The 12,747-nt window shown below is 34.5% G+C and overlaps 1 non-coding gene across 1 annotated transcript; it reads left to right on the top strand.

Annotated features, from left to right (window-relative positions):
* Positions 1 to 12,314: 12,314 nt before the first annotated feature.
* On the top strand, positions 12,315 to 12,421 carry LOC119867383. The gene has a single exon (XR_005383465.1). It is a non-coding gene; the product is annotated as a U6 spliceosomal RNA (small nuclear RNA).
* The last annotated feature ends 326 nt before the right edge of the window (positions 12,422 to 12,747 follow it).

The following is a 12,747-nucleotide window of genomic DNA, read 5'->3' as shown; positions in this document are numbered from 1 at the left end:
CTATTGCTTTTTCTTGAAAATGCGTGATAGCTTTTCCTTATCCACAGATTAAAAATCAACCACGTAGCCTGGCATAGGAAGTTTTTCACAATTTAATACCTTCTCAGTCCCCAAATTCACATCCTGTTGTGTCTTTTAAATCATACTCAGAATTTTCCAGTTGGAAAATGTCACATCTTTTGTGTCTTTGAGGACACGCCATTAACTGCATGGGGTCCTTTCTCCTTCAACGTTGAAAACACGTCAGTTGTGCCATCCTGCCCACCTGCAGTAGAGCGACAGAGCTGCTGTAACAAGATAGGACAGAGCGGTGGCTCAAACAACAGAAATTTACCTTCTCCTAGCTCTACGGGTTAAAGATTCAAGATTAGTGTCATTATGTTTGGTTTCTCTTGAAGATTCTCATTGGCTTGCAGACGGTCACCTTCTCACTCTCATATGGTCTGTTTTTCTGTCTTTTTCGAGTGTCCAAATCTCCTCCCCTTATAAAGATACCAATTAGATTGGATTAAGGTCCTACATATGATCTCATGTAAACATGATTGCCCTGCATCCAAAGAGGTCATGTGTTCAGAGTCTAGGGATTAGGACTTCAACATGTGAATTAGAACACAATTCAACCCACAACACAACCCTTCTGTAATCATACCTTCCCCCACCTAAGTTAGGAAATAAGCTTTTCCATAAAACTACCATGTTCCAAAGACATTCATCAAAAAACAAAACAAAAGCATTATTTCTGGTTTAATAACTGCAGGAACAGGGGCACCTGGGTGACTTGGTGGTTGAGCACCTGCCTTTGGCTCAGGTCGTGACCCTGGAGTCCTGGGATCAAGTCCCACATTGGGCTCCCTGCATGGAGCCTGCTTCTCCCTCTGCTTGTGTCTCTGCCTCTCTCCTGTGTCTCTCATGAGTAAATAAATAAAATATTAAAAAATAATAATTGCAAGAACAGATGGAATTTTTTTTCTTCGAGTTGGAAGAATCAGAGTAAAATCCATTGGTATATCTTAATAATAATCTAATAAAAATGGATAAAAACACCTAAAAATGTAATTTGGCTTTCTGAATTATATTGTTACTGAACTGCCTTAACTAAAGCAAATATTTTGTCATATATTAGATAAACTAAAGAGACATGAGATAATCCATAAGAATACAACATGGGTCATTCTGAGCAGACAACCTAGCATGCTCCTTGAGAACATTTAGAATATAAAAATACATTCCTAGAAGTCTGAGAAAAAAAATTAAATTTGTGGCCTTTATAAACATTCTGATAATGATCTTTGTGGTTCAAAGCCTTAGCTTAACTCTTTCTTTATAATCTTAATATTCTTTATGTTTCCATTATATTTGCTGTATTAACTAATTTGTTATAGCACCATGAGTCTTAAGCAAATAAATGCTTAAATATTTCAGTCTATGATTATTTTATTCCTACTGTTATATGTGCATTACTTTCTTTCCAAGAGTCACTGATATTAATATCTACTTATGACTACAATTTTTCACCAGCTTTGCTAGAATGTCTATGATTGGAACAAATTGGCAAATCTATTTAACCAATGCTAATTATATACCCTAGGAGAATATGAATCTTATCAGTTAATGGAATAACAATATAAAGAAAACAGAAATATTCCTTAATTACTAATATTTTAATTTTTGTGACTTCCATAGCCAGAGATTTTTGTGTTACTAAGCTCCATATTGGAGATTAATTGATAACCGAAAAAAAAATATAACAGAAAAAAAATATAACTCTGCTAATAAGAGGAGTGTTTCTTCTTTAATAAAAAATTAACTGAAGATATTCCTGAGATATAACTGGAAAAGGAAACTACAGAGAATTTAACAGAGGTGTGCTTATTGGCTAGGTTATCTAATGGCTTCAGATTTCTCACTGGGGAGTACATTGATCTAGAATTCAACAACGACCTGTGCACCTTCTCATAGTCCAATACTAAATTTATGAGATGGGGAGGGGAGCTGGGTGACTCCGTCAGTTAAGTGTCTGCCTTCAGCTCAGGTCACGATCTCAGACAAGAGTGGGGCTCCTGCTCTGCTCAGCTCAGTGGGAAGTCTGCTTCTCCCTCTCCCTCTGCTCCTCCCCACTCCCCACTCATGTGCTCTCTCTCACTCTGCTCACTCTCAAATAAATAAATAAATAAAATATTTAAAAACCAAATCAAACAACAACAAAAAACTCCCACAAAAAACTAAGTTCATGAGATGGGATGGAGATGGATATCTGGCTCAATGAGTTGAAGTCTCAGTCTTTTCTGAGAAGACAAATAAGCAAAATTCTCAATGAGCAAGACTTTCTTTAAACACTGTATAGCAGTAAAAAGTGTGAGGAGTCTATGAGATGCCTCAGGAATACTATTCAAATATTACAATTAACTTTCTTTTTTTAAGTTGTTGAAGGCCAGTTATATGAAAGGGAAAAAGAGGGAAACTCAGCAGTTCCTGGGCTACACATGCAAAGCAGCATCCTTACTCTCAATTCTGTCATCATTTTATTCTCTAGTCCCCTTCTTGCTCCAAAATTATCTTATTTTCCTCTGATTGCAGAATTCTTAGATCTCTTTAAGTCAGTCTAGCTCTTCCCTTTATCCGAGGTATGGATACTGTTCCTACATATCCATTCCCAAGGGCATTTCCTTACACATCCCTGAGGACAGTACCAACCACCACTCTGCTGATGACGCTTCTCACTGGTCTCCTTATCAGGCCAAGACTGCTTAGATCCCAGGTCCTACATAGAGTGCTTCTTAAATTACAGTGGCAACCATTCACTACTGCTGCAACCATAACCAATTCAAAGTAACCATACAACACTACTTGTGTTCTTTATTCAAAATTGTTCGTATTCATTCCAATATCTATGCAACATGTGTATTGTCTTGTTAAGCATCAGTTATTTCACTGAGAGACATCTGTCATTTCAACTGACATAGAACTGTTTTCTATGCCCGCAGATTTTTACACAGCCGTGTTTGTCAGAAATTTCTCTCATTCAATATCTTTGATATCTTTGTTTCTATCAACTTTTCAACTCGAATTTCTCTCTGCAAATAATATTACTTATGATCATCATCAATAATCAGTTTACACTAATACTATTTCTCTTTTATTCTCTACTCTCTTCGTTTTTTTTTTTTTTTTAAAGATTTTATTTATTTATTTGAGAGAGAGAGAGAGAGTGCATACGTGGCAGGAGGGGCAGAGGGAAAGGGATAAGCAGACTCCTTGTTAAGCAGGGAGCCCTGCAATGGGCTCTATCCCAGGGCTCTGGGATCATGACCTGGACCAAAGGCAGATACTTAACCAACTGAGCCACTCAGGTGTCCCTCTCCTCAGTTTTACTATCTCTTCAACAAAGATATTTGGTGAGATGGGTTGCAGTGATATATATATATATTGGCAGTATCGTAAATAAAAAAGTTATATTTCTATTGACATTGACATGTCATTATTAACCTATTCTCTGTCCTTTTTCTAGAACAGTTAATTGCTTGAACAACAACATAAACATATTTTTGCAAAGGTATATGAAGATGTTCTTAAGTTGTCTCCAAATTATCTGATGCAACTAATAGCCACCTAGCATCAATAGGAAGAAAGGAGAACATGATTTTGAATAAATATTTTCAATTAAAATTAATATCATATGAATCTGACTTACACACTGGAATTCAATGTAATTTTTGGTTTTTCTTTATCTGAAATTGAGGCAAATAAGCCATTGTATTTGACAGCAAGGTATAATATGCATAGCTCAGATAATTAAATGACACATTGAAATTCATTAAGAATTAAAAGTGTATTTAAACTTTTATAGTGGGGAAAATTCCACTAACCAGAAAGAAATAAGTGTAGCATTTGGGAATAGGTATAAAATTATATATTTATAATTCCTTGTGCCTTAATGCAGTTTTTTAAACAAATATATTGGAATTACAGAGATTTTCAGTGATTTTTCAACTTTAAAATAATTACAATGCTAATTTTTATTCTTGCATCTGAACAGCTACAAATCCTACAGGTGTGTTTATTCCTACCAACAACATATCACAGCAAACAAAGGCCATGTAACAAAACATCACTGAATTCTCACCACTGAAAATGTCAACCATGGAATAATGAAGTGAACAGCAAAAATGCTACATTAAAAAAATTAGATACTTAGAAAATCTTTCACGTTTCTTGCCTTTTTTTTTGTCAGCAATGAATCATACTTGGTAACCATTTTCAGAATATTTTATATAAGAAAAAACTTCAGAAGAAAAGACAGCTAAATTTGAAAAATCTGTATTTTTCACTTTCTAAAAAAAAAAGACAACATCATTCCAAATGCATATTTTTAGATTGAACATAGACTGGAAAACAGGGCTAATTAATCTCTTAGTAAACGAATCTTGTATTGAAAATGTCAAATATAGACACTCTGATGGAAGTGGTTTCAAAATCGCTTAAATAAGAGATTTTACTCTCATAAATACTTCCAAATAGATATCCTTGTTTGATCATTATAATGATTGTTAAGAATAACTGAACAATTAATTGCTCAAATCCATAGTCAAGCTTAAAATAGAACAAAAACAATCTCTGTGTCAATCTTAGTATTTGCAGGAATGTGTTTTTTTATGTTTCAGATTATTAAAGCCAAGAAATTTTCTGACTAAATTAAAATTAATATAGAATTACCAACTTACTGCTAAAAACTGAAAAGTTCCTAAGCAAGGAGTGATGTAGGCGGAATCTTTCCAACCCACACACCTTCCTCCTGAATACTTCAAGGATTATGTCAAGCATATGCATAGACAGGAATGAAATACAATCAATATGTCAGATATAGTTAAATTATGTACACTTTGGAAGAAAAAGGATATTGAGTTCAGTTTTTCAAAGGGCAGAAAAGATTAAAGAAGAAAGGCCTAACCATTCAAATAGTTCCTGGAATGATTTACATTTTAATAGAGCAGTGATATAAAAAGACATACAGAATTGTTTTTATCATTTAAATTTTATAATTATAGGTGCATTTTAAGTGAACCCATAAAGAAATAGGTCAAATTCTAGCATTCTTTTTTATTCTTTTGACGTTCCTTAAAGAGTGATTATCAGGGTGATATGTACATACGTGCATCTTAAAATATTCTACTGATTATCTGTTAAATGTCTTCTGATTCACCCACGATGCTGGTTTAAGGAACACTGTCATTCCTTATATCTATAATGCAGTTGCTTATCTTCCTTTTTTGTCCCACTACTGCTGAGCTATTGCCACAATAACCATTTAAACTGTGCCTGAAACATCTGTCATGATGCCATTATTTTTAACTCCAGCTTCCCTATCTATTTTCTTTATTTTTGTATTAAGTTCTCAAAAATTGCTTGGGTAGAGAAAACATTTCTTGAAATGAAGGCACCACAATTTTATATCTCTTTAAGTCATAATAGTGTTCTTTTTTTTCTTTACAGCTCTCTTAGCAGTTACCAGCATGGGTACTCTGACCATTTTAATAAAAATACAAATTTTTCCTGCCCTGGAATTGTTTTGTTGCCACATTTGCTAGGCATGGAAAATGCTCTAGGTTCCAGCGCTCTGGCCTAGTATCTTCTAGGATAATATTTAAAATACCACTTTTGGGGGAGTAAATGCTTGTCTTCTCCTTTATAAAACCAACACATGATTTATCCATTTTCCTGCTGTCCACTATAATTATCTACAAATTCACTTGCAAGCATAAAATATGACCCTCTTAGATTAAAAATGAACTTGATAGTTATTGTTATATTTCAAATATAAAAACATATTTGACTAATTGATTTTTCAACAAGACTTACAGTACACTGAACAGTCTTCCTCATGTAAGCAGATACGATAGTAGGATAACATTTCAAAAAAGAAGTCTCATAAATATTCAGAGAAGCTGGCAAGAAAGGAGAGAGTGAATAGTCCAAAAACTAGGTAAATCGAGAAACCAGGAAAGGTAAGCTTTGTGCTAAAACTTGCTTTGCATTTGCCATATTATGTAAATTTGAGTTTTGTTAACCACGTCAGTGCATAAAGAAAAAGCATGGCAAGAGAGGAGGCTTCAGAGATGCTACTGTTTTATATCTGAATCTGAGTATTAATTATACAAGATTTCAAAATTTTCTTTACACCATACCTATTCCTCCAAAAGTTCTTTAGCATATATGCTATGTTTCACAATTCGGTTCAAAATATTTGAAACACAGTGTCAATTATAAGTGACCTGAGCTGTTCTTCTTGTCAGTATGCTTTACAATTTTAATAATATGCAAACCAAAATGCTATGTATCTTCACTTATAAAATTTTTATTACTATGCCAAAATAATTATATCTATGATTAAAATTAAAGTCCATGTTAGTCCATGCTCCTTACATCTGATATGGAACAATTGTGTATATAAGAATTTCTTCTCTAATTATGCTTCTTTTTTTTAAATTATGCTTCTTTTTTGCCATTTTTCTTTCTGTATTCCTCTTATTAATCCTATCTTATGTATTAATCTCAAATCTCAGCTTTCCTGCTAGGTAGGCAAATGAAATTTATCTTATGCCTTTGCCATCAAATCGAAACAATAACATCATCATCACCAACGTCATCATCGTCATCATCATCATCATCATACACACACCATGGATTAGCTGCTATGGTTTTCTTTCTTAAATCACATTTTTGATATAATTTAAAAGAATAATAAAGAATTATTAGTGGTGTATTCTCCCGTGGATACACTGAGGCTGCAACTACATAGACAACAACTCTTTCTGAGAATAGAAGACTATCAGAACAGCTCTTCCACAGATAAATTAAAAGCCACATCAAGAAAAATAAGGACATAAAGATGCAGTCTGGTCAGGGCCCATACCCCTGGCATAGTGACTGATAAGCAGCAGGCATCGCATACCTGTAGGAGTTCTCCCTGAGGAGCAAGGGGTTGAAACCACACTTTGGGCACCCACCTCTGCAACCCCCCACCCTAAGAATCTGTGCCAGAAAGATGGGCCCACATATGTCTCATTTTGAAAATCAGTAGGACTTAACTCTGGAAGGTTCGAAGTGCATCAAGGTTTACCTTTTGGGAGAGCTAGAGTGCTATAGGAAACTGAGGCTCTGCTCTTAAAGGGCCTGCTCACAAAATCCCTTGTTCTAAGATTCAGAACAGAAACAGCAGTTTGAAAACTGCCTGGACCATACATAAAAGTGATTTATTGACTAATTTTGGGTTGTGTGCTGGAAGGACAGGGATCTGAAGAAACTTTCTGGGAGAATGTACGCAATGGTAGGCAGAATTATTATTATTATTATTATTATTATTATTATTATTATTATTATTATTTGTCATGCTTCTGTCTCACTGTACTAATGCTGGCAAGGACCAGTTCTGACATGCTCAATTTTTTTGGAGCTACTTAACTAGCAGAATTTACCCTGTCCTGTGTCCCCTGTGGATCTACCTCACCCAACCCACCCACCCCCAGAGGGTGCCCTTCCAAAGTAGCTCCTGCCTCTTCACATCCAGTGAACAGAACTGACCAGGACAGACTATCCTTCCCCAATCCATTGCAAAGCAGCTTTTGCCTTGCCACACTGGCAGGTGGCTTTGGCTATGATTGGTGCCCCTGACAAAGTGGCTCCTGCCCCACCACATTAGGCAGGCAGCCTTAGGTAGCTGATGCTCCCCAAAGCAGCTCCATCTCTGGTTATGGGAGATTCAGGCCCACTCACCAGTGAACTGACAGCAGCTGAAGCTGGGCTTCTCAGTCAGCTTCAGTTGGGGCTACCACCAAACACCAGCCACACTCAGAACAGTCACAGTCCAGCCACAACAGGAGGTTACATGATCCAACACAGACAACAGAGTGCCCTATTCCTTTTTCTTTTTTAAAGATGTATTTGAGAGAGCATGAGTAAGGGGAGGGCCAGAGAGAAAGAATCTCAAGCAGACTTCCTGCTGAGCACAGAACCCAACCTGGGACTCAATCTCATAATCCTGGTATCATGACCTGAGCTGAAATGGAGTTGGATGCTCAACCTACTGAGCCACCCAGATGCCCCCAGAGTACCTGATTTGTTGACCAAGGGGGATTTGTGCTACAGGGTCCCAGAGGAAGACTTCTACATAGACAACTCCTTCAAGACCAGGAAGTAGAGCCAATCTACCTAATACATAAAAACAAACACAGAAAGTCAGGCACAATAAGGAGGGAGGAACATGTTCCAAATGAAAGAACAAAACAAAAACTCAAAAAAAAAAAAAAAGAACTAAATGAAATGGAGATAAATAATTTTTCTAATAAATATTTAAAAGTAATGGTAATAACGATCATTATTGAACTTGGAAGAAAAATGGACACAGGGAGGATTTCAGTAATAAGACAGGAAACATAAAAAAGAACCAATCAGAGCTGGTGCATTCAATAACTGAAATAAAAACATACTAGAGGGAATCAATGTCAGATTAAACGATATGGAACAATGGATTAGTAATAAAAAGAAAAAGAAAAAATTTAAAAGGATCAGTGATCTAGAAGACAAGGTAGTGGAAATCATCCAGACTAAACAGCAACTACAACAAATTAGGATAGTTTAAAAGACTTCTGGGACCACATCAGAATAGGAACATCAACATCATATGGATCCAAGAAGAGAGAAGCGGGCAGAAAAATTATTTGAAAAAAAATAGCTGAAAACTTCAATAACCTAGGGAAGATAATAGATATTTAGGTCCAGGCACATATGAACCCAAGAGAGAGAGCCCAAGCCAGATGAATCTAAAGACATTAACACCAAGGCACACAATAATTAAAATGTCAAAGATGAAAGTTAAAGAGAAAAATCTTAAAGCAACAAGAGAAAAGTAATTAGTCACATATAAGAGAACCCCCATAAGGCTACCAGCTGATTTTTCAGCAGAAACTTAGCAGACCAGAAAATAATGACATGATATATTTAAAATAGTGGAAGAAAAAAATCTAAACCAAGAATATTCTACACAGAAGAATTATCATTCAAAACTGAAGGAGGAGTTAAGAGTTTCCCAGACAAATAAAAGTCACAGGCATTTGTCACCACTAAATTAGCCTTAAACGAAATGTTAGAAGGACTTCTTTAAATGTAAGAGGTCATAACTAGAAGTAAGAAACTGTGCAAGAAAAAGGTCATACTGTGAAAGCAAACATATATAGAAGACAGTGGACCAATCACTTACAAAGGTAGTGTAGAGGTTAAAACACAAAAGTATTATCAACAATATGTATATTAATTAAGAAATACACAAAATAAAAAGATATAAAATATGACATCAACTGCATAAAATGTGGAAGGGGGAGGGAATAAAAATGTACTGCTTCCAACATGTGTTTGAACTTAAGCTTCCATCCACTTAATATAGACTGCCATAACATAGGATGTTATACATGAACCTCATGGTAACCACAAACCAAAAACCTATAATAGATACACAAAAAATAAGGAGAAAGAAATCTTAATAAAACACTAGAGAAAACCATCAAATCACAAGAGAAGAGAGAGAAAAAAGGAACAGAGAAGAACTACAAAAACAACCAGAAAGCAATAAACAAAGAGACAATAAGTACAGATATATCAATATCTATCAATAATTACTTTAAATTTAAATGAACTAAATTTTCCAAAAAAAGACATTAAGTGACTAAAAGGATTTAAAAAAAAATAAGGCCCAGCTCTACGTTGTCTATAGGAGACTCATTTCAGACCTAAAGACACATATTTTTGAAAGTGAAGAAATGGAAATGACTAATCCATGCAAATGGAATGAATTAAAAGCTAGGATAGCATACTTATATGAGACAAAATGGACTTAAAATCAAGACTGTTACAGGGCATAAAGGTATTACATAATGATAAAGGGATAAATCCTACAAGAGGATATAACTATTATACATCCATTAAATATCTATGTATCTCATTATCCCTTTACCATTGAATATCTATACACCTAACACCAGAGCACCAAAATAGAACAGATACTAGCAACATAAAAGGAGAAATTGACAGTAATACAATAATAGTAGGGGACTTAGCACCTCACCTATATCAGTGAATAGATCTTTCTGACAGAAAATCATTAGAAAACAGTGTCTTAAAATGACACATTAGACACAGTAAATTTAAGAAGATCGAAATCATATGAAGCATCTTTTTGATCACAGCAATATTAAACTAGAAATCAATTACAAGATAAAAGATACTGAAAAAAACATGAACATGTGGAGGACTAAACAACATGCTATTACAGACAGAACCAGTGAGTCAATAAGGACATCACGGAAGAAAAAAAAAAACTTGAAACAAAGGCAATGGAAACACCATGTTCCAAAATCTGTAGGGCATAGCAAAATAGTTCTAAGAGGGATGGTGATAGTAATACATATCTACCTTAAGAAAAAGAAAAATCTGTAATAACAGTTTGAATTTATATCTAAAGGAACTAGAAAAGATAAGCAAAACTCAAAGTTAGTAGAAAAAAAGGAAAAAATAAGGATCCAAGTAGAAATAAATAAAATAGACACTAAAAAAAAGAAAAAAGAACAATTAAACTAGCCATTTCTTTGAGAAGATTAAAAAAGAACTTTAGCCAGACAATCAAGAAATAAGAGGAAACAAATAAAATGAGACATGAAAGAGATGCAACAACTAATATCACAGAAACAAAAGAGATTATGAGACCATTATGTACAATTATACACCAACAAATTAAACCACCTGGAAGAAATAGATAAATTCCCAGGAATATACAATCTTCCAAGATTGAATCAACAAGAAACAGAAAATCTAAATGGACAATTACTAGTGATAAAAATTGAATCAGTCATCAGAAATCTAACAAAGAAACGTCCTGGAGCAGATGCCTTCACATGTGAATTGTATCAAATAGTTAAAGAAGGGTTAATGCCTGGACACCTGGGTGGCTCAGTGGTTGAGCCTCTGCTTTTGGCTCAGGTTATGACCCTGGGTCCTGGGATTAAGTCCCGCATTGGGCTCCTTGCAGGGAAGCCTGCTTCTCCCTCTGCCTGTGTCTCTACCTCTCTCTCTGTGTCTCTCATGAATAAATAAATAAAATCTTAAAAAAAAAAAAAAAGAGTTAATGCCTATCCTTAAACTTACCAAAAATGAAGGAGGAAGCAACACTTCCTGAGGCCAGCATTATCTTTATAACAGAACCAGGCAAAGACATTACAAAAAAAGAAGATTACAGCAAATATTCCTGATGAACACAGATAAAATATTCTTCAATGAAATATTAAACAAATTCATAAGCACATTTAAAAGATCATATAGCACAATTAAGCAGGATTTAGTCTAGGATGCACATCAATTAACATGATATACCACATTAACAAAGTAAAGGCTAAAAATCTATGATCATCTCAATATATACACAAAAAGCTTTTAACAAAATTCACTATCAATTTATTAGAAACTCTCAACAACATAGATATAGAGGGAACATATCTCAACATAATAATGGCCATATATGACCATCCCACAGCTGACATCCTAGTCAATGGTGAAAAACTGATAGTTTTTCCTCAAAGATCAAGAATAAGACAAAAATGTCCACCCCACTACTTTTATTCGAAAACAGAACCAGCAGTCCTATCCACAGCAATGAGACAAGGGGAAAAAAAAAAAAAAAACTTAATTGGTAAGAAGTAAAACTGTCACTGTTTCCAGATGACATGATACTTTATATACAAAACCCTTACCATTCTACCAAAAACACTATTGGATCTAATAAATTCAGTAAATTTTTAGGATACTAAAATAATAGAAAATCTGTTGCATTTCTATACACTAATAATGAATCTTTAGAAAGGGAAATTAAGAAAACAATCCTATTTGCAGTTGCAGTAGATGCAGTTGCATCAGTAAGAATAAAATACCTAGGAATACATTTAGCCAAGGAGGTGTATGACCTGTACTCTGAATACTGTAAGATACTGATGAAAGAATTTAGAGGTAACAAAATAAATGGAAGGATACACCATACTCCTGGATTAGAGGAATTAATGTTTAGATATCCACAATGCTTAGATATGTTTAGATATCCACAATGCTTAGATATGTTATCCACAATGTTTAGATATCCCAAAAATCTACAGATTCAATGTAATACCTATGAAAAACCACTAGCATTTTTCACAGAAACAGAACAAATAATCTTAAAATTTGTATGAAACCACAAAAAACTCAAGTAGCCTAAGCAATCTTGGTAAAGAACCAAGCTAGTGCTCGCATCAGTAGCACATTTACTAAAATTAGAATGATACAGAGAAGATTAGCATGGCCCCTGCACAAGGATGACATGCAAATCCGTGAAGCGTTCCATATTTTTTAAAGAAAAAAAAGAAGAACCAAGCTAGATATATCATGCTTTCAGATTTCAAGCTATACTAAAATGCTATAGCATCACAACAATATGGTCCTAGCACAGAAACAGACACATAGATCAATGGAACAAAATAGAGAGCACAGAAATAAATCCATGGTTATATGGTCAATTAATCTACATAAGAGGAGACAAGAAAACACAATGGTGAAAAGATAGTCTCTTTAATAAATGGTGCAGGGAAAATTGAACAGCTACATGCAAAGGAATGAAAATGGGCACCTTTCTTATACTATATACACAAAAAAAATAAATTTAAAGTAGATTAAAAA

Source organism: Canis lupus, chromosome 33 (genome assembly GCF_011100685.1).
Source record: "Canis lupus familiaris isolate Mischka breed German Shepherd chromosome 33, alternate assembly UU_Cfam_GSD_1.0, whole genome shotgun sequence".
Lineage (NCBI taxonomy): Eukaryota > Metazoa > Chordata > Mammalia > Carnivora > Canidae > Canis > Canis lupus.
The sequence above is the reverse complement of the archived record's forward strand: the minus strand, read 5'-3'. Positions and strand labels throughout refer to the sequence as shown.